The sequence below is a fragment of the Ranitomeya variabilis genome, chromosome 6 (genome assembly GCF_051348905.1).
Source record: "Ranitomeya variabilis isolate aRanVar5 chromosome 6, aRanVar5.hap1, whole genome shotgun sequence".
Classification (NCBI taxonomy): domain Eukaryota; kingdom Metazoa; phylum Chordata; class Amphibia; order Anura; family Dendrobatidae; genus Ranitomeya; species Ranitomeya variabilis.
Window position 1 is genome coordinate 469,318,932 of NC_135237.1, and position 16,642 is coordinate 469,335,573.

At 45.6% G+C, this 16,642-nt stretch overlaps 1 protein-coding gene and 1 long non-coding RNA gene across 4 annotated transcripts in view; both read left to right on the top strand.

Moving 5' to 3' along the window:
* Positions 1-16,642, top strand: part of TRIM55 (tripartite motif containing 55) — a 273,771-nt gene that overhangs the window by 9,514 nt on the left and 247,615 nt on the right. The window lies entirely within an intron of this gene.
* On the top strand, positions 2,957-3,453 carry LOC143781291 (uncharacterized). The gene is made up of 2 exons (XR_013216647.1): positions 2,957-3,165; positions 3,367-3,453. It is a non-coding gene; the product is annotated as an uncharacterized LOC143781291 (long non-coding RNA).

Here is a 16,642-nt window from a genome sequence, read left to right on the forward strand (position 1 = left end):
GCTATCTCCCTATTGGCGTACTTTTTAGGTGAAGCCAAGTTGGCATTGATATTCACTTTTTAAAGGGGTTTTTCCAAAAACAAAAGTTAATTTTAAAAATTGTCTGTGTCTGACCGTGTGAAGAACATACCACAGCTCCTGGGCAGGGGAGGAAGCAAAAGACAATACTGACATCACAGCAGGAGTTCGCAGAGGACACATTTTGTGAGGTAAAATATTTTATTTAAAAACAGTCAAGGAAACATTTTTCCTGACAAAAGAAATCTTCTGGGGTCCTCTGCTCAGGGGCGTAACGACCGCGGTCGCAGCGGTCGCCATTGCGACCGGGCCCCGCAGGTCAGGGGCCCCGGGCCGGCAGGTCAGGGCAGGGCCGGGCTGGACATCGGGCACTTCTGGCAAATGCCAGAAGAGCCGATGCCAGTAGTGGGCCGCTGCACTGTTCCTCCCGCCGCCGCCGCCGCCGCCGCATTTAACTATACCGGCGTCTATGACACCGGTATAGTTCAATGCAATGATGGAGGAGACCTGACGCTCCCTCTCCCATCATTCCCCGCTCTGCCTCTGACAGTACACTGCGGGTGCGCGATGATGTCATATCATCGCGCACCTGCAGTGTCCTGGGCAGACTGCAGCCACCAGGAGCAGCGCGGGCAAAAGGAAAGGTGGGGAGAGTTTTTTTTTTCTTTTTCACCGGACTGTGGGGCCATTATCGGGGGGGGGTTTTGGGGGGGGTTTTGGGGGGGGGGGGGAGATGAGATGAGATGCGGGCTGTGCTCTATATACCCCTGTGCTGGCTGTGCTCTATATACCCCTGTGCTGGCTGTGCTCTATATACCCCTGTGCTGGCTGTGCTGCATATACCCCTGTGCGGGCTGTGCTCTATATACCCCTGTGTGGGCTGTGCTGTATATACCCCTGTGTGGGCTCTGCTGTATATACCCCTGTGCGGGCTGTGCTCTATATACCCCTGTGCTGGCTGTGCTCTATATACCCCTGTGCTGGCTGTGCTCTATATACCCCTGTGCTGGCTGTGCTGCATATACCCCTGTGCGGGCTGTGCTCTATATACCCCTGTGTGGGCTGTGCTGTATATACCCCTGTGTGGGCTCTGCTGTATATACCCCTGTGCGGGCTGTGCTCTATATACCCCTGTGCGGGCTGTGCTCTATATACCCCTGTGCGGGCTGTGCTCTATATACCCCTGTGCTGGCTGTGCTCTATATACCCCTGTGCTGGCTGTGCTGCATATACCCCTGTGCGGGCTCTGCTGTATATACCCCTGTGTGGGCTCTGCTGTATATACCCCTGTGTGGGCTCTGCTGTATATACCCCTGTGCGGGCTGTGCTCTATATACCCCTGTGCGGGCTGTGCTCTATATACCCCTGTGCGGGCTGTGCTGTATATACCCCTGTGCGGGCTGTGCTGTATATACCCCTGTGCGGGCTGTGCTGTATATACCCCTGTGCGGGCTGTGCTGTATATACCCCTGTGCGGGCTGTGCTGTATTTACCCCTGTGCGGGCTGTGCTGTATATACCACTGTGCGGGCTGTGCTGTACATACCACTGTGCGGGCTGTGCTGTACATACCACTGTGCGGGCTGTGCTGTATATACCACTGTGCGGGCTGTGCTGGATATACCACTGTGCGGGCTGTGCTGGATATACCACTGTGCGGGCTGTGCTGGATATACCACTGTGCGGGCTGTGCTGGATATACCACTGTGCGGGCTGTGCTGGATATACCACTGTGCGGGCTGTGCTGGCACCCAACACCATGTTGCAGTGCAGGAGATTCCTGCAACAGTCCGAGGCGTATCTAGGGGAAGGGGGTGGGGGGGCGTCACGGAGGTAGGGGGGAGGGGCCCCATTTGGAAGTTCGCACCGGGGCCCATAACTTTGTAGTTACGCCACTGCCTCTGCTGTAATGTCAGTATTGTCTTTTGCTTCCTCCCCTGCCCAGGAGATGTGGTATGCTCCATACACGGTCAGATACAGACAATTTTTAAAATGAACTTTCGTTCCTGGGAAAACCTCTTTAATGTGACCGACTTCCTCTGCCTGTAGACACGTCATGCATCTGCCGCTCGGTTCATCCGAATGATTCACTGGGTGGAATTCGCACAGGCGCAATAAATCAGACTGCCGCCATCTTTTTGTAGACAGATAGTAGCAGTCTCATTAACATTGCGCATGTGCTCCTCCTGTACAAAGATGGTGGCAGTCAGTGAATCATTCTGCTGATCTCGGCGGCCGCGTGTTCGCTGGTGGTACCACGGAAGAGGCTGCGTATGGCCTATACAGTGTGTGTATGTGTGTGTGTGGTGCTTACGGAATATACAGTGTGTGTTTGTGTGTGTCTGGTGCGTACGGCATATACAGTGTGTGTGTGTGATGCGACGGTGTTCCATGTTATGATCTGGTGACCTAGGAGCCGCATGAAACTTTCTCTGGAGTCGGTGGAACCTGTACTGACCACAAATCCTGAACTAACACCGCAACTAGAAGTAGCCGTGGGGTGTGCCTAACATACCCTAGATATATAAATAAACACCGTGTGCACTGCTATGTATTGGTGCAGAGACTAGGTTCCCAAGCCGTATAGTAAATTGTAAAAAAGTCTCGCACTCAACTTAAATCTGATAGATTTATTGGTACTAAGGTAGCACTGGAAACGTTTCAGCTCTTATCGAGCTTTCATCAGTCACTACAACATTTGAAAGAAAGAAACTCATAAAATACAATGTGCAAAACAAAAAAACATATAAACCAAAGTATATACAGCTTTCCACAAGAGTTTAACAAAAGCCAGAATCATAATTATATCATAAGTATAGTATTGCAGAGGGTATACACTTATACATTCTCGCTCGATACATTGCGTGATTAATAGAGAAAACACACATACCGTGCTGTGCCTTATAGTGTGTCAGACGTGTATTATCCCACAGCTCTGAAGCATCTTGCCTCATATATTGAATCACCTCTACAATCGTTAGTAGCAGTCATTGACTGTGAGTATAACCCCACTTAGTCTTAGTCATAACATCAGAGACCCTTATTATACAACTATAAAACTTTATCTTCTCTCTATGCTACACTAGGCATCATGCATGATCTGCATTCTAAATAAGGACACGTCTGACACACTATAAGGCACAGCACGGTATGTGTGTTTTCTCTATTAATCACGCAATGTATCGAGCGAGAATGTATAAGTGTATACCCTCTGCAATACTATACGTATGATACAATTATGATTCTGGCTTTTGTTAAACTCTTGTGGAAAGCTGTATATACTTTGGTTTATATGTTTTTTTGTTTTGCACATTGTATTTTATGAGTTTCTTTCTTTCAAATGTTGTAGTGACTGATGAAAGCTCGATAAGAGCTGAAACGTTTCCAGTGCTACCTTAGTACCAATAAATCTATCAGATTTAAGTTGAGTGCGAGACTTTTTTACAATTAACATACCCTAGACACCTCGACACAGCCGGAGGACTAAATACCCCTATAGATGGAAATAGGAAAGCTACCTTGCCTCAGAGCAGACCCCCAAAGGATAGGCAGCCCCCCACGAATAATGACTGTGAGTAGGAAAAGAATAGACACACGCAGGTAGAAAACAGGATTTAGCAAAAGAGGCCACTCTAGCTAAATAGGAAAGGATAGGACAGATTACTAGGCGGTCAGTATTAAAACCCTTCCAAAAATATCCACAGCAGATAATACAAAAAGTTCCACAATCTACCTAAAGACATGGAATGTATATCTGCCACTCCAGAGAATCCAACAAGACTGAGAAAATACTGACACAATCTAAGCTGAACAAGAAAACACAAAGAATAGCACTGAATTGTGAAGCACATAGCATGTGTGCCACAGGAAAAAAAAACCAGACACTTATCTTTGCTGATTTGGCAGAAAGGCAGGAGGAACCAAGCAGAGGTCCATCACCTCCCAACAACAATTGACAACTGGCAAGGACTAATGAATCCTGCACGCCTAAATACCCTAGTCAGAACTGCAATCAGCAGATACACCTGACCAGGACTGCAACTCAGGGGCAACTGCATTACCACCTACAACCACCGGAGGGAGCTCAAAAGCAGAATTCACAACAGTACCCCCCCCTTGAGGAGGGGTCACCGAACCCTCACCAGAGCCCCCAGGCCGATCAGGACGAGCCAGATGAAAAGCATGAACCAAATCAGCAGTATGGACATCAGAAGCAAAAACCCAAGAATTATCCTCCTGGCCATAACCCTTCCATTTGACAAGATACTGAAGCCTCCGCCTCGAAAAACGAGAATCCAAAATCTTCTCAACCACATACTCCAAATCCCCATCAACCAAAACAGGGGCCGGAGGATCAACAGAGGGAACAACGGGCACCACATATTTCCGCAATAAAGATCTATGGAAGACATTATGGATAGCAAAAGAGGCCAGAAGCGCCAATCGAAAAGACACCGGATTAATAATCTCAGAAATCCTATAAGGACCAATAAACCGAGGCTTAAACTTAGGGGAAGAGACCTTCATAGGAACATGACGGGAAGACAACCAAACCAAATCCCCAACCCGAAGCCGGGAACCAACACACCGACAACGGTTAGCAAAACGTTGAGCCTCATCCTGAGACAACACCAAATTGTCCACCACATGAGCCCAAATCTGCTGCAACCTGTCAACCACAGAATCCACACCAGGACAGTCAGAAGGCTCAACCTGCCCAGAAGAAAAACGAGGATGAAAACCAAAATTACAAAAAAAGGCGAAACCAAAGTAGCCGAACTAGCCCGATTATTAAGGGCAAACTCGGCCAATGGCAAAAAGGCCACCCAATCATCCTGATCGGCAGACACAAAGCATCTCAAATAAGTCTCCAAAGTCTGATTAGTTTGCTCAGTCTGGCCATTTGTCTGAGGATGAAATGCAGAAGAAAAAGACAAATCAATGCCCAGCCTAGCACAAAAGGCCCGCCAAAACCTAGAAACAAACTGGGAACCTCTGTCGGACACAATATTCTCCGGAATACCATGCAAACGAACCACATGCTGAAAAAACAACGGAACCAACTCTAAAGAGGAAGGCAATTTAGGCAAAGGCACCAAATGAACCATCTTAGAAAACCGGTCACAAACAACCCAGATAACCGACATCCTCTGGGAAACCGGAAGATCAGAAATATACGTCCAGGGCCTCTCAGGGACCGGCAATGGCAAAAGTAACCCACTAGCACGGGAACAACAAGACTTGGCCCGCGCACAAGTCCCACAGGACTGCACAAAAGAACGCACATCACGTGACAACGAAGGCCACCAGAAGGACCTACGAACCAAATCTCTGGTACCAAAAATACCAGGATGACCAGCCAACAAGGGAACAGTGAACCTCAGAAATCACTCTACTAGTCCATCTGTCAGGAACAAACAATTTCCCCACAGGACAGCGGTCAGGTCTATTAGCCTGAAATTCCTGAAGAACCCGCCGTAAATCAGGGGAAATGGCAGAAAGGACCACCCCTTCTTTCAGAATGCCGACCGGTTCAAGGACCTCAGGAGAATCAGGCAAAAAACTCCTAGAAAGGGCATCAGCCTTAATATTCTTAGAACCCGGAAGATACGAAACCACGAAATCAAAACGGGAAAAAAACAAGGACCATCGAGCCTGTCTAGGACTCAGCCGTTTGGCAGACTCGAGGTAAATCAAATTCTTATGATCGGTCAGGACCACAATACGGTGCTTAGCTCCCTCAAGCCAATGTCGCAACTCCTCAAACGCCCACTTCATAGCCAACAACTCCTGATTGCCGACATCATAATTGCGTTCAGCAGGCGAAAACTTGCGGGAGAAGAAGGCACACGGTTTCATCAAAGAACCAACAGAATCCCTCTGAGACAAAACGGCCCCTGCCCCAATCTCAGAAGCATCAATCTCAACCTGAAACGGAAGAGAAACATCTGGTTGGCGCAACACCGGAGCAGAAGTAAATCGGCGTTTAAGCTCCTGAAAGGCAGAGACAGCCGCAGAGGACCAATTTCGCCAAATCAGTGCCTTTTTTCATCAAATCAGTCAAGGGTTTAACCATGCTGTAGAAATTAGCAATGAAACGGCGATAAAAATTTGCAAAACCCAAAAATTTCTGAAGGCTCTTCACGGATGTGGGTTGAATCCAATCATGAATGGCCTGAACCTTAACCGGATCTATCTCCATAAATGAGGGAGAAAAAATAAAGCCCAAAAAAGAAACCTTCTGCACCCCAAAGAGACACTTAGACCCCTTCACAAACAAGGCATTGTCACGAAGGATCTGAAATACCATCCTGACCTGTTCCACATGAGACTTCCAATCATTGGAAAAAATCAAAATATCGTCCAAATATACAATCAAGAATTTATCAATATAAGTCCGGAAGATATCATGCATGAAGGATTGAAAAACCGATGGAGCGTTAGTGAGCCCGAATGGCATCACAAGGTATTCAAAATGGCCTTCGGGCGTATTAAACGCAGTTTTCCATTCATCACCCTGCTTAATACGAACAAGATTATATGCCCCCCGAAGGTCAATCTTAGTAAACCAACTAGCCCCCTTAATCCTAGCAAACAAATCGGAAAGCAAAGGTAAAGGGTATTGAAACTTGACCGTGATCTTATTCAAGAGGCGATAATCAATACAAGGTCTCAAGGATCCATCCTTCTTAGCAACAAAAAAAAAAACCTGCTCCCAATGGTGAAGAAGATGGCCGAATATGCCCTTTCTCCAAAGACTCCTTAACATAACTCCGCATGGCGGTATGTTCAGGCACAGACAGGTTGAAAAGTCGGCCCTTAGGAAACTTACTGCCTGGAATCAAGTCAATAGCACAATCACAGTCCCTATGCGGTGGAAGGGAAGTGGACTTGAGCTCATCGAATACATCCTGAAAATCAGACAAAAACTCTGGAATTTCAGAAGAGGAAGAAGAGGAGATTGACATCAAAGGAACATCATTATGAACCCCCTGACAACCCCAACTAGTCATAGACATAGATTTCCAATCCAACACAGGATTATGTACCTGCAACCACGGGAAACCCAGCACGATAACATCATGCAAATTATGCAACACCAGAAATCGACAATCTTCCTGATGGGCTGGCGCCATGTGCATGGTCACCTGTGTCCAAAACTGGGGCTTATTTTTAGCCAAAGGTGTAGCATCAATCCCCCTTAAAGGAATAGGGTTCTGCAAAGGCTGCTAGGGAAAACCACAACGCCTGGCAAACTCAAAATCCATTAAGTTCAAGGCGGCGCCTGAATCCCCATCGTCATGACAGAAAATGATGACAATGAGCAGATCAAGGACACCGATAACAGAAATTTAAGTTGTGCAGTACTGATAGTAAATGAACTAGCGATCCTTTTTGTCCGCTTAGGGCAGACTGAAATGACATGAGAAGCGTCGCCACAATAATAACACAACCTATTCTGACGTCTGAATCCTTGTCGTTCCGTTCTAGACAAAATCCTATCACACTGCATTGGCTCAGGACTTTGCTCTAAGGACGACGCCACAGCGCGCACAGTTTGACGCTCCCGCAAACGCCGATCAATCTGAATGGCCAGAGACATAGAATCACTCAGACTGGAAGGCGTGGGAAACCCCACCATAACATCTTTAACGGATTCAGAAAGACCCTTTCTGAAAATTGCCGCCAAAGCATCATCATTCCATTTAGTCAACACAGACCATTTTCTAAATTTCTGACAATACAATTCTGCCGCCTCATGACCCTGAGACAGGGCCAACAAGGTTTTCTCCGCTTGATCCACAGAATTCGGTTCATCATATAATAATCCTAAAGCCTGAAAAAAGGAATCTACATTAAGCAAGGCCGGATTCCCAGATTCCAGGGAAAATGCCCAATCCTGTGGATCGCCACGCAGCAGGGAGATGACAATTTTAACCTGCTGAATGGAATCACTGGAGGATCGCGGTCTCAGAGCAAAAAACAGTTTACAATTGTTTTTAAAACCCAAAAATTTGGACCTATCACCAAAAAACAAATCAGGAGTAGGAATCTTCGGCTCTAAAGCAGGAGTCTGAACAATATAATCAGAAATATCCTGTACCCTAGCAGCAAGCTGGTCTACACGAGAAGCTAATTCCTGAACATCCATGCTGGCACAAGACTCCTCAGCCACCCATAAATAAAGAGGGAAGAGAACACAAAACAGACTGCAGAAAAAAAAATGGCTCAACACCTTTCTTCCCTTCTTCTGAGATGCATTTAACTCATTATTACCCAGTTGTACTGTTATGATCTGGTGACCTTGGAGCCGCATGAAACTTTCTCTGGAGTCGGTGGAACCTGTACTGACCGCAAATCCTGAACTAACACCGCAACTAGAAGTAGCCATGGGGTGTGCCTAACATACCCTAGACACCTCGACAGAGCCGGAGGACTAAATACCCCTATAGATGGAAATAGGAATGCTAACTTGCCTCAGAGCAGACCCCCAAAGGATAGGCAGCCCCCCACGAATAATGACTGTGAGTAGGAGAAGAATAGACACACGCAGGTAGAAAACAGGATTTAGCAAAAGAGGCCACTCTAGCTAAATAGGAAAGGATAGGACAGATTACTAGGCGGTCAGTAATAAAACCCTTCCAAAAATATCCACAGCAGATAATACAAAAAGTTCCACAATCTACCTAAAGACATGGAATGTATATCTGCCACTCCAGAGAATCCAACAAGACTGAGAAAATACTGACACAATCTAAGCTGGACAAGAAAACACAAAGAATAGCACTGAATTGTGAAGCACATAGCATGTGTGCCACAGGAAAAAAAAAACAGACACTTATCTCTGCTGATTTGGCAGAAAGGCAGGAGGAACCAAGCAGAGGTCCAACACCTCCCAACAACAATTGACAACTGGCAAGGACTAATGAATCCTGCACGCCTAAATACCCCAGTCAGAACTGCAATCAGCAGATACACCTGACCAGGACTGCAACTCAGGGGCAACTGCATTACCACCTACAACCACCGGAGGGAGCCCAAAAGCAGAATTCACAACAGTTCCGCTGGTGTTACTGCGCAAGAGGCTGGTACCACCAGCAGTTTCCATATTGAGACACCCATCACTTGGGTGTCCCAATATGGAGGTCGGTGAACTTCCGCCACTTGGAATTCTGGGATCCGGACACATCTGGACGGAACAGGAGCAGTGATGATGCCATAGTCAGCTCAACAATCCTGCTTTTGCGCCTACTTAAACAGTTGCTGCTCACAATTAAACATGAAGCTGTGAATGTGGACCAGGTGGAGATGGAGGAGGACATGAGGCAGGAAGATTCTACCCAGCCCAGCCTCATCTCGTTTGCTCAGTGTGGATTGGGTAACAATGAGGATGTGGAGGCTGAGGAGGAGGAGGAACAGCAGCGATTGGCTAGCGCAACACAGGCTAGTACCCACACAACCTTCGTCCCGTCTATCCTACATAGATGGGCTGAGGATGGGAATGAGTGGATACATAGGGAGGACGAGGACATGGAAAGTAGTAATCATGGTGGAGACAGGAAAGTGTTTGCTGTAGGGACCTTGGCACATATTGCTGACTTTATGTACCGCTGCCTTTTCAATGACCCTCATGTAACATTTATCGTTTTCAAAAAAGACTACCGGTTGTTCGCTCTGCTAGACCCATGCCACAAGGAGAACTTTGCATCTCTTCTTCCTGAGGCAGAGATGTCTTGTAAAATGGTGCTATACCAGAAGGCCATAGTAGAAAATATGCTGAAAAAATTCCTATCAGACAACGCTAGCAGCAGTGGGCAAGCTTCCTTGCCCAACCAAGGAGGAAAGGCAAGGGAGACACAAAGCATGTACAGCGGAGTCAGGGGTTCACCATCAAAGGCCTGGTCCAATTTCATGACACCCTAGCAACGTTCAGGTCATGAGTCGGAAATTTTTGACAAGGAGGGAAAAGTTTTTAAAGATGGTCAAGCAATACCTGGCCAACAAAACAAGGGAACTTCCTAATTCATCTGCAACTTTCAACTTTTGGGTCTCAAAACTGGATACCTGGCATGAGATGTCGTGTCCTGTTGCAATGTTGCTAGCAAATTGTTTGAGTTGGTTTTTAGTGCCGGAGGAGTCGAAGCAGACAGGCACCTTCGTCTGTCAACAGAAAGTGCTGACAGGCTCACTATGATAAAAATAAACAAAGCTTGGATTAGCCCCAACTTTTCCACACCAACAGATGACAGCAGCTCATATAGTGTTTTTTTAATCCTCAATATTTCAATGAGACCCTCTAGTTGTTGCTTTCCAGGGTATATAGATGACTGTATTAACCTCCTTATCCTTTTTTTCATGGCTTTGCACTTTTTTCAGATCCTTTATGACTGTAGAAGCACATCAACTACACTTTCTTAATATTTGAAACAGGCTTTCCAAGTGTTGCCTCCTAGGGTCTATTGGTGAACCTGCTTATATTTTTTTCCTGGCTTTCCACTGTGTGCAGAACCTTTATGAGTGTAAGAGTTCCACAACTACACTTTGTTCACAATATTTGAATGAGGTACTACAGTTGATGTCTTGAAGGGTGTATGGATGACACTGCTTGTAATTTATGGCAAGCTTTGCACTGTGCAGAACTTTTATGAGTGTAGGCGTATCACAACTATACTTTGTTCAGAATATTTGAATGAGGTACTACAGTTGGTGCCTTTAAGGGTGTATGGATGACCCTGCTTGTAATTTTTGGCAGGAGCACCACTACATGACAATTTGAACAGAATGTTTATGAGGCCCTCCTTTAATACAGGGTATATCTGAGTGCCTCTTCCATCACATTTTTGGCAGTTCTTGCTTCCTTCATAAATATATATCATTAGACTTTTTTAAAAAATCCTTTTAAAATTGTGCCTAATATACAAGCCATTATACAGGAAAGAATGTTTCCTAACATTTTTCTTCCTGTAAACACCTATTACTCATCGATTTGGAATGTTTTAGTGTCAATCCTTAAAGTGGAATAAAAGTGTGACACCATTGTTCTCAGCATTGATCTGGGAGTCAGTGATGGTTCCAGGGGTCTTCCCCATGCTGTTCTCCTTCCATTCAGCTCTTTTTCCGTCAATTTCAACATTTTCACTGCCCCCCCACACCTCCTTGTAGGGTCTGCCGGAAAAATGCTTGAATTCCCATTGACTCCCATTATACTTGTTACTCAAAACGAGCATTAGGAATTGCTTGGTTCAAGTAACGAGTTTCCGAGTATTTCAGTGCTCGCTCATCTCTAATTGATCAATGTGGTCACAATATTTTAGTAACAATCACTATTCACTTTTAATAGAGTCTGTCAGAGTTTGGGCTCAGTTTCTGTTGTTTGGATGTCACAAATAATGTCACTCTCTACTGCTGTCAAAAATTTGGGAAAACCTAATTGAGCCCCCTATGGAGGCTTTCAGCCCATATGTGAATAATTCTTTATTTAAAAGAATATTTCGGCATAGTTAAACATTGGCCCAAAGTCATCAATATTTAAAATATTGTATAATCTAATTACATACCACCAGCAATAAATGTCTCTGTGACAGATACTTTTAAAAAATTCTATTCAATCAGTAGACCATGTGGAATGGGTAGCTAGTGTCTCAAGACTTCTTGATTTAAAGACGAGTGGGTTGTGTCATTCAGAATCTGCTTATATGAGGAAATGTGAGAGGGGCAGATGTGAGCTGAATAATGTGCTTCATGTCCATTCCAATATACACCCAATCAATTTGACAAATACCTAACACATGATTCACGATGAGACCACTAAAGGACATTGACAGTAGCCCTGTTATTAAGGGAGGTGGGGATCCTAGAGGAGAGATGTGAATGCACTATCCATATAAATAACTACTATGGGTGCAGCTAAAAAATCCTGGGTCCCATAATAAACTTCCAAAACTTCATTTATCAGCTGTGGCCTAGCCTGACCTTTGTGATGTAGTTGCAATCGAAAAGCAACCATTAAATAAAATCTATCCATTAATTATATCCCCCAAACCAATGTATGAATAGGAAATAAGAAGACAAGTGAATCCATACCTTTTTTTAAAGGAAACCTTTCACCATAAAAATTCAGTCCACTCTGCAGGCACCAAAATATACAGTAGAGTGGGGGAGCTAAGAGGATTGATATACGGTTGTATGAGAGAAGATTAAGAGTAACCTGTTTTTTAATCATGTAATCCTCTGCTCTTTCTGGGACTTTTTGTCCAGCAGAGAATTAAATGATGAAGAAACGGGTTAGGGCATGTGCACATGAGAGTATAAATTGGACCAATTTTTTATTGAATAACAAACTGACTTATGTTAGTCAATGGGGCAGAAGACCAATTTTTCCACTGATAGAATCTGTCTGTGAAAAAAAATTGCAGCATATTGCGAGTGCCTCTGACTCACCCATTCAAGTTTATTGGTGTGAGAAAAAAATGTGATGCCACAGTAGTAGTGATGGGCAAACCTGAAGGGTAAAGTTCAAGGTCCGTACCGAACACCTAGTGTCCATGTGAAGCACCTGCTAGGGCCTAGGGGTACTCGGGCTGAGGCCGGTGGTCATTAAAGAGGTAGTCACAGTGGCAGTGACACGGTCCATGGCCCTGGGCATCCAAGTTAAAGGGAAAGTCTTTTAAAGGGGAAGTTTTGTGAAAAATGGAAAATGTTCGTGACGCCACCTGTGGTATTCGGTCAGGGATAACTGATGCTGCTTAGAAGGGGGGTCCGCTGGGGACTGATGGAATTGCAGCAGAGTTGGAATGGCTTCCCACAGGGGAAGCTTAGTCCACAGGACTCCTGGTGTAAATGGTAAAGGATGATGAATGTTAGGGTGCAGAAAGGAATTGCAAGACACAGGTTTTGCAGTCTCTTTACCTTTTACTAATGCATTCATGGTCCAAGACACAGGTTACAGGTTATCTTGGGATCTGGGCAGTCTGGAAGCGATTTGGAGTCCCCTTAGCCAGGTGGGTTTGGAAGCCTTTTTTACTGCGCTGTAGTGTGCGTCCCTTGCTGCCTGAGGCTTCACACAAGGTCCTCTCTCCGTCTGTCCCATAACTCGGACAGTACCCGCATGGCAGGCAATGCGAGCCTTTTTACAGGTGTCCTTACTCGCGGTGACTCCGGGCTCTATATGCTGCTGTGCCTTCGGGTGTAGTTGTGGACATGATACTTGAAATCTCCTGCCCTATGGTGTCTGCTGTGGGGTATACAGTCCCACACAGCCTTGGACTCCCAGTGTCCGGTTCCTGCACTTCAGCTTGGAGGGAGCACAGTCGCAGCTCCCCTCCAGGTCCTCACTTCTCGGCTTCTCCTTCTCCCCTCACACTCTCCACTCTTACTCCTCTCTCTTGCTCCCTCCAACTCTTACTCTCTAACTCCTCCTCCAGCCAGAATATATAGGGAAGCTACCCTGAAACCAGGTCTAGAGCTCCCCCTTCTGGTCTGGAGTCAGAACAGTGTTGTGTGTACGTGTTACCTGTTAAAGGGATCCTCTTCGCTTCCAGGCATGGCATCACCCTCCCCAAGAGGTAGGCAATACCATTGGGGTGCCACACATGCATGGTCCCCAAACGTGGACTTCTCCACAAAATAATGAAACACCATATTCCTCACCTGTCCAACAACAGTTGATTTGTTCCACAAAGCTGCCATCTCTGTTTCATCTGGATTGCATGGCTGGGCGGTAGCATGATGCAAATTCTCAGCCATGAACCCAGGAGACACTGAGCTGAGCCTGAAAACTCAGTTTAAGTGCCAAGCGCTGATGTAAAAAAGTGACCGTAGTTCATCGACTATGAACTCCGGTTACCATTTGACGGCACGTGCCTTTTCTGGAGTGGCTGTGGGTTGCTATTTTGAGGCTGGGGAGGGTCAATATCCATGGCCCCTTCCCAGTCTGGGAATACCAGCCCCAAGCTGCCTTCTTTAGCTTGGCTGGTTGTCAAAAATTGGGAGGACCCAAGCCCTTTTTTTAATTATTTATTTAAATAATTAAAAAAACAGTGAGGGGACGACTCTATTTTTGATAACAAGCTAAGATAACACTGACAGCTGAGGGCTGCAGCCCGCAGCTATCGGCTTTGCCTGCGCTGGTTAGCAAAAATAGATGGAACGCCAAGCCATATTTTTATTTTATTTATTGCACAGGCGCTGGCTGTTGAATATTCTCATCATCATATGCCTGCTTTCGCAGCTGTCAGAGAGGCCGGGCATACGATGATGAGAGTAATACTCAGCCCGATGCCTGTGACCGGTGGTAATCTTTTTACTGCCAGTCACAGCTACTGGCTTATACGCTGTGATCTGTATGAAAGCATGGGAATCGCAGCTCTCTGACTGGCGATAATGAACTTACCGCTGACCAGAGCCAGTGTATCTCTTAGGCTGGTGTCACACTTGCAACTCCAATGCGAGAAACTCACGCGAGTCTCTTGCCTCAATACCCGGCACTGCCACCGGCGGTTCTGACCGGAGCGTTCAGCTGCATAGAAATACATGCAGCCGCTCATTCCGGTTCCGTGTGCTGGTGGCAGTGCCGGGTATCGAGGCGAGAGACTCGCGCATTGCAGTTGCAAGTGTGACACCGGCCTTACTGTCACACAGACGACTGTTAACTTTAAGGGCTCTCTCACTTTGGCGTATAACAAGGCCAAGTACTATCTGATGTTTTATTTGATAGCACTTGGCCCAATGTTATACTATGGGGCAGTGCAGATCTGCAATTATTTTCTCATCCCGATTCAGCGTGAAAAAACAATTGCAGCATGTTGCAAGTTTATCCAATATTCAGATCACGTGCACCCATACAAGTCTATGGGTATGTGTGAAACATCGGACTGCACTCAGATGACATCCGATTGTAGTCAGATGTACTCACAGAGACACTGAAGAAGATGGAGAAATTAAGCTCTGTGAGTGATCCCTTAAAGTGATATCAAATGAGGCTGGAGGTGCTCTGCGTGGGATGCAGCACTTCTACTACCTCGGCTCCCAGCTCAGTTCTCATGTTAGTTCCACCATCCACTGGGTGATTAGCATATTGCACCAATGCTGTCAATCACTTAGTGAAGGGTGGAGTTAGACTGAGAGTGGAACTGGGAACTGAGTCAGTGGAAGTGCTCTGTTTCATTCAAAAATGATGATTTATTGCTGTGAAATAGGTCCCAATTCATCAAAGCAATTATGCCAGAATTTGGCGTAAATCACTTTGTAAAGTCGCAAAGTTTTTGTGCAAGACAGCGTTTGGTGACTTTCGGTGTTTTCGTGACAGTCTTGCCTAGCTCCACCAAAATGGAAGGAACTGGGCTGAGACAGGGCACCATGGGGGAATGATGCCACAGCTCATCTAATTCATGATAAGCTATTTTACTCCAGTCTTTGACTCAAGTAAGATTTGTGGTGAGATGCACGGAGGCACACGCCACTTGTCATATGCTCCTGATTTATTAAGAGGTATGCACCTATTAATGAATCTCTTAATGAATCAGGAGCGTCTGATTCCAACACCTCCCTTCATCAAGACTAGCGTGAAAATAACTAATCTTGATGAATCAGGGCCAGACTTCATAAATTATTTGTTGGGCCGGAAGTGCTCTAAGTGGGATGGAGCCATAGGAGATTATAATAAGGGCAATCTGGGTTACTGCCCGGGGCCCAAGGCTCTGGGGGGAGGGGCAATATCCAGATTGCACGCATTATAATATTTTTTGCACCACCACTATACCCGGAAAGGAATGGTTCCTGTTGCTCTGCTGCTGGCAATATAGAGACTAGAGATGCAGCCCGTCGCCTTCTCTATGACTTGCGTAGCTGCATCGTTTAATGTACAAGCGCCAGCAAGAAGAAGGAAGCATAACAGCAGGGGATCACCAGGAGAGGTGAGTTATTCTTCTTTTCTTTAAAGTGAATGAATTGGGGTTGGGTATGGGGGACAGCACAGTATGTTATAATGAATTGGGATGGGGATGGATGAGAGCAAAGCATGTTATAATAAATTGGGATGGGGATGGGTGAGAGTATCATAAATTATAATGAATTGGGATGAGGATGGGTGAGAGCAAAGCATGTTATAATAAATTGGAATGGGGATGGGTGAGAGCACAATAAATTGTAATGAGTTGGGATGAGTGAGAGCACAATATATTATAATGAGTTGGAATGCGGGATGGGAGAGAGCACAGTATGTTATTTTGATTTGCGATGGAGATGGATGAGAGCAGAGTATATTATGAATCAGGGGTGGATGTGTAAAAGAGGGCATGGCTTACTGAATTAGGGGTATGTAGTTATAATGAATTGAGTGATATGTTATTTTAATTTTAGGGTATATAATTAGAATGAATTGGGGAAGTGGGAGGAGCACAGTGGGGGTTTGAGGACGCAGGAGAGTGACTGGTAATGAATTGGGGAAAAGAGCTCAGTGGCTATTTAATTTATGTTTTCATTGGGTGGAAAAAAGTGACTATATACAGTACTTTGGGGCTGAGTAGTGGTTTATTCATTTAGATTTTGAATGATAAGTTGTACAATGGCTTATTATATGTTATTGGTGGGTGCATGTCTGTATTCAGTGGGGCAATGTGGGGGAT